Below are 14037 nucleotides of genomic sequence, written 5' to 3'. Positions count from 1 at the left end.
TAACCATGGTCTACTGCAGTGCAATTGGGTCATTCCAGATTTGTGGAGTCATGATGTAACTCATGAAAATGTGCACAAGACTGTGTAATGATCAATTAGGCATTACACCACATGTTTTGGATTTTGCAAATTCAGAAGACTTATTCCCGTGCATTTAGTTCATTATACCCATTAGTTTGGGAAACCCAGTGATTAGCTTTAAGTGTGTCCTCGGTTCTGGCCAGTAGTTTTCATTCTGCAACATGGCCTTTTATCACCTAGGTAAAAATGTTGGTAATGTGGGTAAAGACCATGAAGCGAGCGATTCATGTCAGGGTATATTGATGTTTATGTTATCTCAAGGACACCCTGGATGAAGTTCAGGAGGGCCAGAATATCCTTACTTTCAGTGCACAATATGCAGGCCTCTCCCCAGACTCCTCTTCTCCTCCTATCCCTTGTTTAAGCATTGTTTTCCTCGTCATCTGCAGGTGTCAGCCAGGTGTAAACTTCATCGGTACTTCTAAACACAGCATTAAGACTCCAGCAGCTTGCATGCTGGCCTGTGGAGTGAGTTCTCATTCTCAGTCTAGGTCTTTCTTTTTTAGGCATTTCTAAAATTAACTGCGTTCAGGAATTGCCCAGTGTTCATTTTGTGTTTTAGAGGGAAGTATTCACTGGAGAGCAGTAATGGCGTTATAATAAGTATATGATAATAAGTATATTAAATGCATTTACATTGGTCTGTTTGACTACCATGTCATGTGATTGAGTGGAATTTAACACAATGACACTCCATGTGCACTACTGCATTCAGGCAAACTCTAAATAAGTCGTATTAGGACATTGGGCCTCATTACAAGTATGGCGGTAAGGCAACAACAGTGCCGGTATCGCTACCAGCACCGTTGCTATCGTACCGACATACTAGGGGTTCTGCTCACGGGTGCCCTTGCAGCCTCCAAGTCTGACCTGATGGCCGTACCGATACCCGCAAGCAGAACATGATGGTAGCACCAGTACCGTTGTTAACGGTACTGGTGCTACCACCCTCCCCATTCCCATTGAGCCCTAAGGGGTTCAAATGGCAATGGGGAATCATTTTTTCCGGTGCCCAGAAAAGGGCAATTACCGGGTTCGGCAAGGTCGTAATGACCCAGTAATTGCCCTTTTCTGGGCACCGGAAAAAGTGAATACCGCTACCGCCAGCCTCGTAATGAGGCCCATTGTATCATAACCAACAATCATTTGTACATTTCTCTGATAAAGATGCTGCAAGATATTCACAAAAGTACCGAAAGACGGGTTCACTGGAATCAACATAATGATAGAAGTCAGGATGAATAAATCACAAACGGTGTTGATTGGTTCTTCCAATTACATTTTTATGGCTTCACATTTTTTTTCTGACAGAGACAACTTTTAATTTGATTTTGTGATCATGCTGTGGGTTGTTGCTCTTTAGTATGCACAGGCTAAAGCCATTGTTTCTGACAGCAATACAGATGTGTAAGGATTATCCTTATTAACTGTGCCTGGATGACCACCGCGGAGAACACTATTTATCTCCTCTGAACACATCCAAGTAATGCTTAAAATAAAATGCACTAGAAAACACAAAAAGGTATTTCAGATACATTACGACCCTGGCGGAAAGTGACTGACCGGACCGCCACAGCGTAAATAGCGTTTCCGCCATTGCACGAAGGAGCAAAGTGCGGCCCATTCCGACCCATCGGGCACGAGCACCACGCCATGGCGGAAGTGCAAAGTCCGCGATGGCGGAAATGACCCCAAAACGGCCCACACCGCCGCCGTACGGCGCCCTAGGTGCAATACCGCCACCCCTCTTAGCGGTCACCGCAGTGTGCGCCTACCGGAAAGTACGGTGACCGGAAATATACGGAAACGGAAGCTAAAACATGGGCCCGGAACGGGAAACATCCCGCCGTACACCTATAAAACCACTAAAACCACACAACCACTAAAATCACTACCCTGAAACACACCCCAACCCGTCATCCACCCTAGCGAAACCAAGTAAAATGGGAAAAGTAGCGAAGAAAGCGTGCGACCGCAAGCGGCAGGTCCACTTCTCCCGTGAGGAACTCACCGTGCTAACAGAGACCCTCCAGGAGAATGCTGCCGTCGTCTTCTCCACGCAAATGACCAGAACGGCACTTGCAAACAAGAAGGCCATATGGGCTCTGGTGGCACAGCGGGTAAGTGCGGTGGGGACCGCACCCCGCACCCCACAGCAATGCCGCAAGCGATGGGACGACCTGCGGATACGCGTCCGCAGCATACTCTCTGCCAACCGCAACATTGCCACAGCCACCGGGGGAGGTCCTGAATCACCCATCAAGTTGACCCCCTGGGAAGAAATCTGTGCCTCCACCATCGGAATGGAGAGCATAGAGGGAGTCGGAGGGATGGAGAAAGGAGTGCAGACATCCGAAGAATCAGGTAGGTGGGCCAAATAAAACAATGCCAAATCCACACAGTCCATCCATGTGAAGTACCATGCGTCCACATAGTGCAACAGAAACACATGTCCAGGAGAACGTCCACACACATCGGCCTGATAGCGCACGTTAAAACCCACAATAAATACATAAATAATTAAAAAACCCTAAAACACGCACTACACGTGCAGCAGGCACACCCTAACTGCAGGCTGCCAAACAACTGCACCCTCACTCCACACACAAATGAAAGCACCTCCAAGGCCCCGACCCAAATCACCCTCAGGTACCACCCCAATGCATGTGATACAATGCCATTCCAATTCCCACAGACCCATCAATAACCCTCGCCCTCCTTTACTCCACCACAGGGTCCGATCCAAACGACGAGCTACAGGACACCCCTACCAGCACACCTGCAAAGAGGGCCAAGACCAACGGCCAGAGACCCTCCACCTCAGCTGCACGCATCAAGACACGGCAGCAGCACAAATCAGGTGGCAGCACAGAGGAGGGAACATCAACAGGCACCCCAGCAGCCAGCATGCCCACAACACCACCACCACAGGTGCCCCCAATGGATGCCACAGAAGGCACTGCCTCTGGTGGCAGCAGCACCATAGGTGACACCCCATTGATGGCAGCATGCTCCGACACAGAAAACGGGGATGTCGAAGTCAGATCCATCCATGACCTGTCCCAATCCCCCTGTCTGTCCCATCCCGTACAACATGAGGATACCACGCAGGGGCACCCACAAGACGACGACTGGCCATCCCCCACAAGCCCTGTGGCAAGGCAACATGAGGACAACAGCCCCTCTGTGACACCCCCGCAAATGGCCATGGCCCAGCAGAGGCAACAGTCCCTCGACCAGTTAATCGTGCAACAGCAGCAACTGGCCACGCTCCTCAAGGACCATGCCGATGAATGTGGGGGCACTAAGGCAGACATAGAAACATCAACTGAGACACTTAGGGCAGAAATGGAGAGAGGTACAGAGACGCTAAGGGCACAAATGGAGAGTAGCACCGAGAGCCTGAGAGTCCAAATGGAGAGTAGCACCGAGAGCCTGAGAGTCCAAATGGAGAGTAGCACCGAGAGCCTGAGAGTCCAAATGGAGAGAAGCACCGAGAGCCTGAGGGGGGAACTGCATGCGACGTCCAAAGACGTATGTGCCGAACTTGCCGCAGTGCGCCGTGTGCTCACTGAGCTCTCGCAAACCCTTAGGGACATGCATGGACGTGAGCAGGCAGACACATCATCCGTTGCAAGTTCCGTCCAGGGCAGCCCCCAACGTAGATATGGGAGGAACCTGCGCTCCACAGGCAGGGGTGCCCCTGATACCCGCAGAGGGGGCTTGCAATAGCGACAGCCCACTGACAATGAGCATCTTTGGACACTGGTGTTCGGGGGGGAGGTAGGAGGGTGGAGGGGGTGTGTTGGGCTCACTTGGGTGGCGGGTCGATAGGGTGTTTAACATGATATCACATATGCCATAAACAGTGCACGATCAACCAATGAGATGTGTGGACATTGATCTTTGTGTACTAGGCCATCATAGGCGTACAGTCCATATTGTGCATGTCCCAGACACACACAGTGCCACGAGTCCCGTGTCCATGTATCAGCCACCAGGCGTGAGTGCTAGAAGCATGCATCAATGAGATGCTGACGAATGTCACGGGCCTCCGGTGCCTCGCAGACTCCATGAGGTGCTGCCACATCCCCACCCTCATCATGACCATCATCAGGTGCTTGCAGTTCTGCGTCAGGGGGCATGGGCACATTTCTACGTACGCACATGTTGTGGAGCATGACACATGCCATCACCATCTTTGCAACCTTCACATGGCGGTACAGGAGTGCCCCGCCAGACCTGCTGAGGCAGCGGAAACGACCCTTCAGTAGGCCGAATGCCTGTTCAATAACTACACGGGTACGTGAGTGGGCATGGTTGTAGTCCTCCTCATGCTGGTCCCGTGGGTTCCGGACTGGTGTGAGGAGCCATCTCTTCAGTGGATATCCAGCATCACCTGTATGTGGACGAGAAACGTATGATGTGGAATGCCATTGCTACGTACGCACCCCCCCCACCCCCCTTCCTGCCAGGTCATTGCCGAATCACATACCCCACATCATCATGCATGAAATGAGACTCACCGAGTAGCCAGGATCTGTTCCCTGCGTGTCGCTCCATGTAGCGTGGTATTGTAGAGTTCCTCAAGACCATAGAATCATGGGTTGATCCAGGGAATCGGGCACAACAATGTGTAATGATCCTGTTGGAGTCACACACCATTTGTACATTCAGGGAATGAAATTTTTTCGGTTGCGGTACTGGGCCTCCATGGCATGTGGGACGACCAATTCCACATGGGTGCAGTCGATGGCACCAATGCAACCCGGTATGCCGGCAAGTGCATGGAATCCCACCTTCGTGTTGGTAATTTCCTGCTCCGAGCGTGGTAGAGAGATGTAGTCGTCTGCGTGCTGCAGGAGGGCATCGAGCACTTGAAATAGTGTCCGTGAGAACAGTGGCTGAGAAATGCCATGCAACTGTCCGACTGTGTGCTGGTAGGTGCCTGTGGCCAGGAAGTGGAGTACAGACACCACCTTCAGTAGGGGTGGGATGGCGGTTGGGCTATCTATCATGCTGACAAGGTCAGCCTGTGTCATGTCCACAATGGCGGCTATGGTGTCCCGGTCCAAACGGTAGAGGGTGTGGATCTGCTCATCAGTGAGGTTGAACGGATGTGCTCGGAGGCGTGGGATTGCGGGCTGCCTGCGTGGTGGTAGTGGCTGTGCTGGCGGCCCTTGCTGGCCCTGCCTTGGCCTCCTCCTCCTCCTGCGTCTCCTCCGTGCGGCCGGTTGTAGTTGGTGTTCGTCTTCTTCTTGGAGTTGGAGTACTTGCAGTGCTATCAGGTCCCCCAGGGCCAACATCGCGAGTCCTGCCGGTAGCATTTCGGTGTGGTTGTGGGAGGAGACTGGCTGTGCAATTTATGTGTTTTCAGGCTGTATGGCCTCCACCTGTGGTGATTCATTCCACCTGTGCAAACTGCTCTCCCCTTTGGCCGGGCACGTCCCGCGCACAACGCTGCAATTCGGGGAATGGCATCTTGCTATTGCAATCATGTATTTGTACCCGATGGCCGTGTAAGATTGTTTGATATGTTCATTCTGCTGTGGTCCCATTGTTTCACATACTATCTGTGCAGTCGCGAACAGACTTGTGAAGGGTCAGTGGAACGTAGTACTCGAGTAACGGTGGGCCCTCATGCATCACTGTACCGAGTTGCAACGACGGGCGGGGCGTCCCATTTGTGGGTGAAGGCAGTTGCCATTTTCACACACAGCCGCACTCGATGGAATAATTAGTGATTTCAAACGGCCACAGATGCCTCTTCGACGTGATGTTGCAAATGAGGAATTCGAAGGGCGGCGCTTTCGGTTTTCAGCTAGCGGCGAGGAAATGCCCACAGGTCTGACTGCAAATATAACGTACTATTGTTCAATGTCCTTGAGACAGGGGCCATGGCGAGGATGCAATGATTGATATGAATAGTTTGGGATGCGCAATTGCGACGTGGGCGATGAGGCCGGACGTTCCCAAATACATGTTACTTCACTACACTGGAATTACGGGCTGGGCACTGTGGATTTTGCAGGCTGCATAACGCACAGACTCAATGGATATTTCTAATGTTATGTGAGTAAATATTCAGGCGTTTTAATCCCGGGATGAGGGAATGATGAATGGATGCATGGGCAGGTGATTTGATACAGAGTTTGCCATGTACAGGGCTTCTTGGGATCTATCCGCCTCCCCTACGCTATGTGATGCAGGGCTGCCATAGTGGGACCATCGTCTATGTGGCCTTGTTGAGCCCTCCCTGTCTCAACGCGCCCTCAGACACTTGTGTCCATGCACGTTAACATTCCCATCTGATGGATTCTGTTTTGACAGACGCATGCACAGGTACACTCGTTTGTGATGGTGTTTGCACCTCGATATAGATGGTTATGAGTCGCAAGTGGTTTTGGGGTGGTGATGATCCTTTGGAGTGGGCTAGCATGCATATGGCTGTGGATTTAGTGTGATCATTGGAGTGAGTTGTTGGAATGTAGTTCTGATGGCCATTCTGTTCTTTTTCTTTTCTTTTGGTTGACAGGTATCTCCTCCCCTTTTGCCACTGCCATCTGTATGCCACTCCTGCAGATGGGTTTTACTCCCGACACCTGCTGCTTCGTGTTAATCAGTGGAGCAGCATTACGATCTTATGGGACGATCGCCAATGGGCCACATGCCCTTACGCAGTACTGGTGGCTCGGAGCAACATTTCGGCCTTTCAGCTGGACTAGTGCCTCCCCATTGGGACGGCCCTGCGGTTCTGTGCGCTTCCATGTTGCCTTTTCGTACGTGAATGTGGCTCTGTGTACCATGATGGAACAGGGCGTCACACAAGTAGTGGCTGGTCATTTCTTGCGGATGCAGCCCACAATGGTGAAAAGTGTTTTGGAGTTCATGGCCTCATGGCTGTATGGGCTTGGTGATTTAGATGTGCATTAAATTTCTATTCTGATTTGGCCCGTGTAGCGTTTTTCTTTGCAAGTGATGTGGCATGTGCCTATTTGGGGGGCGATGTATTGTGAGGAGATCTGCATTGGGTTCCAGCTTCGGAGTTTAGTTGCGTGGTACTGTACTGGGCGCGTTTGCCTACGAAGCCCGTGTGGTCAGGGATGGGGGCTGCCAATATGACTGTTTGAATGTTGTCATGCTCAGGGGCGGGGGATTGGGTTTTGTGTAACAGATGCCGGTCAGCCAGGTGGACTGGTGGAATGATGTGATTCTCGGAATATTGCTGGTCACAGGTGCCTGTGTTTGCGTGCGTTTCTTGGTGGGGGACTGTGGTCATGTCCATTGGGATGGCTTCTGTATTCGTGCCATCTGTGCCCTGCAGCTCCCATTGGCCCCTGTTGTGTTTCTTTTGTTCGTTGGCATGCATGGGTGACTTGTACATTTCACTGGTTGCATTGTGACTTCATTGCACCTACGGGGAGTTGTACTTTGTGGGCAGGGAGCGGTGTACAGGCACTCAGTGGGGCCGTTTACGGTTGATTCGCGATGCCGTACTTCTCACCATGGCGGAATGGTACATTCCGCCATGCTTGATGGCGTTAGGTACATGTCCGCTAGGGTCGGAATTGGCGTACCCTTGCGCCATGGTGGTGTTTGCGGTTTGGCATGGCGCGCGCGCGCGTGCTTGGTGCAGTTAGCGTTGGCGTTCACTACGGTGTCGCTAATGGCTTCGTACTTTGCGGTGACGGGTCATAGTCGCACCGAGCGCTATTCGATGGCGGTATTGCATTTCCGCCATCGTTTTCCGAATTCCGCCAGGGTCGTAATGAGGGCCATTGTGTTGTGGCTCGAGAGCTCTTCAGTAATTATCGGCTTATGGTCTGTCTGTCCTCAGCATCTCATGCTCATTGGTACTATGCTACGCTGATTAATAAATCAAGGATATAATGTTTAGGTTTTGGATTGTGGAATGTGGTTGTGGAATGTTGTGCAACAATGCTAAGTGTAAGATCCTGCTCTTTGGTTTAATAAGTCACCTAAATCCACACGAAAATGTCATTAATAATATAACTTTGAGACAGGTTGACCTGGAAGTAAATCTGAGGAGAGGTTGTGTAGGTATACTTTATCTGAATGGATGTGTCCCACGTAGTTAGTCAATGCTTACCTAGCAATCACATGGGTTATGGTCAGAACAAGGGGCAATGTCTGGTGGTTAGCTATCAGAACTCATAAAGCAAAAGTTGGCATGTGGACAGTAGTAGAAATGCAGGCATGTGTAGCCCAGAAGATTACATTTGATGTGCACTATAAGAAACAAGTGACATCAAATCACATGAGGTTTGGGCTGGACCAGAGCTTCTTTCAAGACTTATTCAGTCTGGAATAGTGACGATACTGTATGCATATGAACATATGTTTTAAAGCATTTGTTTTAATGTTGGCTGTGTAATTCAACGTGTGTGTGGAACTACATTGCCTGTCAGTATTTGCGCTACAGAAGCAGGATTTGGTCATTGTTGGATCAAGTGGAAGAGATCCACAATTGTGTCATACACAAGGAAAGCTGAGAAAAGGATCTGATCTTATATCTCACCTTTAAACAAGTATATACAATGAGGGATCACATTCCAATCAAGTTTCAGTAAATCTTTGCTCATTACTGTAGACAAAATGGGTGGCAATGTCAATGCCATCACATGGAAAGACCAATATGTAAATGGATATGGGACTGATAGAGGATAATACCTATTAAGCAGGGCTAGGCTCTTTTCATGCTCCTCCATCAGACTCTCTACCGATGAAATTAGTCAGTACGTACATCAGGTTAGATACTGGCATACTCAATAAACACAATTTATATACATGTAATTTTAAATACAATGGCTTATTTTAGAAGAAGTGCTGGAGCACGGGGTGAAATCACATTGCTCAGTGAGCCAGTAAAACATTGAAATTGTGTTGACTTGACTGATCTTCTCTTGGGGTTGTTGTAGCTCTCTCAGTACTCCCACCAATTGCTCTCTGAGTGTAAAAAGGCTCCTGTGGGATGTGAGAAAAGAGGTTTGGGATATTCTCAGTCATGTGTATGACCCATCCTACAATAGAGCAGCAATCCGTCTCTTCAGGTTGTGAAAAGGGTTGAGTCTATTTGAAACTTAGAGAGATTTGCCAAAGTGTTCAGCGTACTCTTGCACCTATGTTATCTAACAGTGGTAGTGTGTATGTGTAGAGAGATAACTGGCGTTTTCTTTGTGGGAGACATAAGCAAACCTGCTGGCATTATTCTATTGTGTTACCCACTGTGCCACACAAGGTGGAGTCATTCATTTCAGAAATACATATTTACTTGACTAAGGGTTGACATATTTTGAGGAATTAACATATGGCAAGGGCAGAGAAGCCCTGTCTTAATTGGTGTTTATTATGTAATACAAATATGTCGGTAATTCCGTCGCAGAAAGGATGATATGCTAACCAGATCTCCCTTTCATATGCCCCATGCCAAAAGCATAGTGACACATGTTCCCTGCTGCACCAGTCACCTGATCTGCAGCGCCTGCTTTCCAGTGGCATAGAGCAGGTTCAGAGGTCACATGTGTCCTTTTAAGAGCTTCTGTGGCAGCCAAGTCACTCCAGCTCAGAGGCTACATTTAAGGTCTACTACTCTGTTCCAAAACCACATCGACTTAAGAAAATACTATTCTGGTGGCAGTTTAAGCTTAAAACATAAAGCCATACCTGAGATGAAAGTTTGGTGGATAGTGATTCACATAACGATAAGAAGCCACATCTGATTTATAACATTCTTGTATAAACACTGTGAACTCAGGCCAGCCGTGGAAGGTCTGTCTGTATTCTGGTCAAGGAAACCTGTTCACAGGTACAAGGGTATGCATGCACCCATAATAGGACAGCTCACAGAACAACTTGATGTGTTCAGAATTATCAGTGACAAAACCTTTGCTTTGCTAGTAGACACTGAGGCTACATGTTTAAGTATACAGGAGGGAAGGTATCCAATGTTGGGGATTGTTATGAGATGCTAAAAGGGGTTTTCTGGAACTACGAGGGCAAGAGACTGAAAGACTGTACCTCTTCTTTCAACCGCTGTGAGGTCTTGTAACACTACTCTCCAGCAGGACAGCCTCCCATAAGAAGCTCTCATGGGGAACAGGAATCAAAGGGCACACCCTACATTAAGAGCTCTATAGTCCAGTTTAAGGTTATGCCTTTTTGACTAAAGAATGCACCTGCTACATTCCAAAGGTTGGTAAATCATGTTCTGAATGGGATGGAGGACCACTGCATATCATACTTGGATGACATTGCAGTGTTCAGCCCTACTTGGAAGGAACATATTGACCGCTTAGGACATGTATTGCAGGCTCATATCTTGAGCAGGCCAATCTGACCATAAAGGGAAGTAAATGTGAAATTGGTCAGAGTAAAGTGGTCTACCTTGGACATGAGGTAGGAGGAGGTGAAATAAGGCCATTGCCTAGCAAGGTATAAGCGTTACAGGACTGGGCCACCCCTAATACTCAAACCCAAGTGAGAGCCTTTTAAGGTCTCACATGTTACTATAGGAACTTCATTGAGAACTATGGGACTATAGCTTCTCCTTTGAATGTGATTTCCTCACCAAAATTCCCCAAGAAGGTCAGGTGGAATGAGGTGTGCACTAAGGCATTTGATGTACTTAAGAAAGCCCTTTGTCAAGCTCCAGTCTTGAGAGCTCCTGACTACAACCAATCCTTTATTGTACAAACTGATGCTTCCAATACAGGTATAGGTGACGTTCTGAGTCAGCCGGAAGAGAAAGGCAGAGAACACCCAATCTGCTTCATCAGTAGGAAACTGAAGGACCCTGAAACAAGGTGGGCAACCATAGAACATGAGTGTTTTGCCATTGTGTGGTCTTTGAAGAAGTTTAGACCATACTTGTATGGATCTACTTTTGTAATTCAAACAGAACACCAACCCTTGAGACAGTTAATGCAGATGAATGGGGAGAATCCTAAATTGTTAAGATGGTCAATCAGCCTACAGGGGTTTGATTTTACCACAGAACACTGGTCAGGGTGTAATCACCAAAATGCTGATGGTCTCCCCAGAAAGTATGACCGACTCGAGTATGGAGAGTGATCCAGGGTGAATTAAATCCTCCTGTCCCTTAGTCTGGGGGGGCAGTGTTAGGGAGAATTCTCTGAAATGTGCTAATTCCCTCAACCTTAGAGACCCCCACAACTTTGCTGGATTTTGAGGACTTGATTTCTTTAACCTGGAGAGAGTGAGACCCTTTTCCCCACTCTTTCATGTGTTTTAATGTGATTTTGTACACTGTGTTTCTTTTTGGTTGTGGAGTCTGACAAACTCCATAGGCATCATCTTTTACATTGTGTCACACAGCACCTTCAGTGCAGTGGCACAGGGAAGTCTTTCAGATGTCCCAAAGGTTTAAATACCTTCTCTAAGATAAATTACTGTTTCCCACAGCAGTAAAGTGAAATTGACTTTACTTACTTTTGTAACTTTCTAGACCCAGCACACACTATCTTACAATAGGGTGCTGGAGGGTTTACTTAGTATCCCCTTTGTCTAGCTTCTCATGTAACATTATGTTACCCTTTCCTCACTGAATGGCTGGTGGCAGGGGTTTACTTTTAACTACTGTGGTCTGCATCTACTGCGGGCTGTGTTCGCAGCTGCAGTAAAGCACCCAAGGGTGCCATTTGTGTCAAAATGGCCTTGGTCTTCTTTTTTCACCATTTCATTGTGGAAAGGTCCTTCTTGAGATTTACTCTATGCGCCAAACCAGGTTTGGTCCCTTTGTTCATTTTGCCTTAGGTGGGATTCACGAGTGAAGCCTGACTCCGGCTCCAGGGTGTCTGGCGGGGGCAGGAAGCAAGAGAGGTACCCAACACTCCCTGTTCTTAGTCTCCTAGGAGACAGGAAAGCACCCTTAGGTGATTGGCTGGCTGCCCGGCAAGAACAGCCACCCTGCTGGGTGACTGCCAGCTAGGCTGGAATGAATGGGAGCAAGCTGCATAAAAGGCAAGGCTTTTTCGCTTGGAAGGGAGAGTCGACTACTGGACGAAGGAATCTGAAGAAGGACTTTGAGAGGACGGCTGCTGCAACTCCTGGACAGTTGGTTTGCTGGGTGAACCCCTGCTGCTGTGCTGAAACTCCAAATTTGTATTGACAGAGAAGCCCCTGAAAGGATGACTTCTCCCTTTGAGTTGGTGGGACCAATCAACTCCAAAGTAAGCCACCTGGACATCCTCTTAAATCTGGTCGAGTATTCACTGCAGTCGCTGCTGGAACCGGATAGCCAGGGAGAGGAGCACCAGTTTGTGCACGTTACTTTTAGCTCCAGGAAGATGCTCCGGACTCCCAGGAAGCAGGACTGACCAAGCCTGAGCCCCCCCAACAAAGTGCGGGACCCCAGATGTAAGGAAAGCCCATCTCGACAGCCAGGAATAGCGGTGTTGCTATTTGCGGTAGACGCACAGAGCTGAAACACCGAACAGCCACTTGTTTGAAGTTTGCTGGTTGCGAGCTGTGACCATCCCATTGCAGTGCGGGAGTCCCCAGATGTCATCCCTCTTGTCATCCCTCTTGTCCCCACGACTGAAGCCCATTAACAGTGAGATCTGCAGAGCTGCACAGGAACAGAAGTCATCTGCTGCACTTTTTCTTCAACCTAAAGGTACTGTACGGTCTAAGAGAACTTACCTCTTCTTATGTAGCCACTTGTCCTCGCTGGAGACTTGCTTGGTTGCATGTGTAGAGTTGCTTGCAGCTTATTTACTTCACAAGCCTAATCAGCTTGTGGCCCTACTTTGATTTTCTTCCATTCTACAAAGACTTTTTAAACATTGGAAACAACTTTCTACTTACCTGCAAGAAGAGTTTCAGTTACCTTGACTTTTGCTAACTTAACATTGGCTGGCCTAGGCTCCCTGAATGACTCTTCTCTCTTCTGCTTATGTGTTAACTGATTTTGGATTGGAGGGTTGTATTGAAAATACTTACCTACTTAAGAATAACTGTATGAATACTTGTTTTATTCTGAACTCTTCTCTTTAACACTACTCCCAAGAATATTCTAAATGCAACAGTTATATAAATGCCAACAGCACCCCAACTGTTGAAGTCACCCGAGGGTGTAGGTAGTGCCTGTGTGTCATCCCCAAATGGGTATTTGCTGATTTAGATAACTAAGAGTGTTGCTTTATATTGCTCCCTTCTGAAGAAGGCTTACTTTAACTGACTGATAAATAAATTAATAATTGTTCACTCAAGAAACCTTGTGTGTAAGTGTTTATTTGAATACTTGTCACTGTGAATCTCTGTGTAACTCCCCTACAGCTCACATTGACTCCTCTTGAGATAAGCCTGGCAACTCGATCACGCTACCAACCTGTGTAGTACAGATTTATAACAAAGGTTGGGTTCCTATTGCCAGGAGGTCAGGGTTGTTGTAGTGCACCTAAAGGGTACTGCATACAATCATGCCTAACACAGCCACTTACTAGTCACATTATTTGTGATGTGCAAACAAGTGGTTCACCATATCAATTCCAGTCTCCCTTTGCCAGGAAACCCAGTAGTGTAGTGGCCAGTTTACATCATGTGCGTAGTACCTGTATTGGAAGTACACAACATGATCTAGGACAGGAAGTCTGGTATGCATTACACTCCCACCCTAAAGATGCATGTGTACACATGTGCTATTAAGCACCGCACCAGTAGTGGATACCAGCCTCTGCATACTTGACAATAGTGGCTGATGACTCTGAGTGGCCCTGGACCTCGCCGCATTCTGATACTACTGAGCCACCTGAGTTCTCACCAACATCAACTCTAAACACATGGGATTAGAAGTCACTGTTTAAGGATGTTCTGCGTCTTTTCATGGACAAATTGAACCAGGTTTTTTAAATGGGCCCTTCCCAATCCATTCACCTGCATCTCATTATGGAGATCTTCCAGGTTTTGTATTTTTTG

Source organism: Ambystoma mexicanum, chromosome 5q, assembly GCF_040938575.1.
Source record: "Ambystoma mexicanum isolate Mex_15411 chromosome 5q, UKY_AmexF1_1, whole genome shotgun sequence".
In the NCBI taxonomy this organism is placed as follows: Eukaryota; Metazoa; Chordata; class Amphibia; order Caudata; family Ambystomatidae; genus Ambystoma; species Ambystoma mexicanum.
Note: the sequence above shows the minus strand (reverse complement) of the source record.